We start from the raw sequence: 2,715 nt of genomic DNA on the forward strand, positions 1-2,715 counted from the left end.
ATAATAATAATAAAAGATTTTATTTATAATTTAATTTATACTTTACATTGATTAAACAACCTCAAAGTGCTACAGTGTATTGAAAAATAGATAAAAAGATAATAAAAATTTAGTATGCATGGGGCTTCACGGTGGAAGAGGGGTTAGTGCGTCTGCCTCACAATACGAAGGTCCTGCAGTCCTGGGTTCAAATCCAGGCTCGGGATCTTTCTGTGTGGAGTTTGCATGTTCTCCCCGTGACTGCGTGGGTTCCCTCCGGGTACTCCGGCTTCCTCCCACTTCCAAAGACATGCACCTAAATTGGCCCTAGTGTGTGAATGTGAGTGTTGTCTATCTGTGGTGGCCCTGCGATGAGGTAGCGACTTGTCCAGGGTGTACCCCGCCTTCCGCCCGATTGTAGCTGAGATAGGCGCCAGCGCCCCCGCGACCCCAAAAGGGAATAAGCGGTAGAAAATGGATGGATGCATACATTAAAAAAAAAGGCTTTTAGAAAAAGCATCCACAGTCTGTGGTGCCCTCAGGTGGTCAGGGAGAGCGTACCACAGACTGGGAGTGGCGGAGCAGAAAGCCCGGTCTCCCGTTGCCCGTAGCTTTGTCGTCGGAGGTTGTAGGTTAGCCTGTCCGAAGCGGAGGTGTCGTGTGGAGGGTTTAGGGGTGAGCAGTTCTTTGAGGTTCTGAGGGGGCAATTTCCATGGAGGCAATCCGTTTTTACCGTTTTCTACCGAGCGGGGGGATCTGGAGCCTTTCCCAGAATGCACTGGGGCGAAAGGCATTACATCATAAGTCCCTCCCTTTGGACGTTAACCGTATATTTCAGACTATAAGCCGCTACTTTTTTCCCCTAAGCTTTGGCTTATAAAATGGACTTTTCTGGCCACAATGTTTTCCATCCATCCATCCATCTTCTTCCGCTTATCCGAGGTCGGGTCACGGGGGTAGCAGCCTAAGCAGGGAAGCCCAGACTTCCCTCTCCCCAGCCACTTGGTCCAGCTCCACCCGGGGGATCCCGAGGCGTTCCCAGGCCAGCCAGGAGAGATAGTCTTCCCAACGTGTCCTAGGTCTTCCCAGTGGCCCCCTACCGGTCGGACGTACCCGAAACACCTCCCTAGGTGGCATCCTGACCAGATGCCCGAACCACCTCATCTGGCTCCTCTCCATGTGGAGGAGCAGCGGCTTTCCTTTGATCTCCTCCCGGATGGCAGAGCTTCTCACCCTATCTCTAAGGGAGAGACCCAAACTCATTTGGGCCGCTTGTACCCGTGATCTTGTCCTTTCGGTCATAACCAAAAGCTCATAACCATAAGTGAGGATGGGAACGTAGATCGACCGGTAAACTGAGAGCTTTGCCTTCCGGCTCAGCTCCTTCTTCACCACAACAGATCGATTGAGCGTCCGCATTACTGAAGACGCCTGTCGACCTCACCATCCAATCTTCCCTCACTCGTGAACAAGACTCCGAGGTACTTGAACTCCTCCACTTGGGCAAGCTCTCACCCCAACCCGGAGATGGCACTCCACCCTTTTCCGGGTGAGAACCATGGACTTGAAGGTCCTGATTCCCATCCCAGTCGCTTCGCACTCGGCTGCGAACCGATCCTGGCCAGATGAAGCCCTCAGGACCACATCATCTACAAAAAGCAGAGACCTAATCCTGGAACCCCCATAGCGACTGCACCTAGAAATTCTGTCCATAAGAGTTATAAACACAAAGGGTAGCCTTGGCGGAGTCCAACCCTCACCGGAAACAGGTCCGACTTCAATCAATCAATCAATCAATGTTTATTTATATAGCCCCAAATCACAAATGTCTCAAAGGACTGCACAAATCATTACGACTACAACATCCTCGGAAGAACCCACAAAAGGGCAAGGAAAACTCACACCCAGTGGGCAGGGAGAATTCACATCCAGTGGGACGCCAGTGACAATGCTGACTATGAGAAACCTTGGAGAGGACCTCAGATGTGGGCAACCCCCCCCTCTAGGGGACCGAAAGCAATGGATGTCGAGCGGGTCTAACATGATACTGTGAAAGTTCAATCCATAGTGGCTCAACACAGCCGCGAGAGTTCAGTTCAAAGCGGATCCAAGACAGCAGCGAGAGTCCCGTCCACAGGAGACCATCTCAAGCGGAGGCGGGTCAGCAGCGTAGAGATGTCCCCAATCGATACAGGCGAGCGGTCCATCCTGGGTCCCGACGAGCGGTCCATCCTGGGTCTCGACTCTGGACAGCCAGTACTTCATCCATGGTTATCGGACCGGACCCCCTCCACAACATAGGAGAAAGAAAAGAAGCGGCAGATCAACTAGTCTAAAAAGGAGGTCTATTTAAAGGCTAGAGTATACAGATGAGTTTTAAGGTGAGACTTAAATGCTTCTACTGAGGTAGCATCTCGGACTGTTACCGGGAGGGCATTCCAGAGTACTGGAGCCGAACGGAAAACGCTCTATAGCCCGCAGACTTTTTTTTACTTACTGCCTAAGCTCTGACACTGATCGTACAGGAAGCGGACCACCACAATCAGACAGTCCGATACCCCATACTCTCTGAGCACTCCCCACAGGACTACGCTACTGTATTTTAATGTTGTCTATTTGGTGGTACTTGATGAATACTTAGGTCTACTACACTATTGTATTTTAATGTTGTCATGACGGTTGGTACTTGGAGAGCCGAGTGTTTTCTGGTGAAAGAAGTTCAAGACCATTGTGGTC

Source organism: Nerophis ophidion, linkage group LG13 (assembly GCF_033978795.1).
Source record: "Nerophis ophidion isolate RoL-2023_Sa linkage group LG13, RoL_Noph_v1.0, whole genome shotgun sequence".
Lineage (NCBI taxonomy): Eukaryota > Metazoa > Chordata > Actinopteri > Syngnathiformes > Syngnathidae > Nerophis > Nerophis ophidion.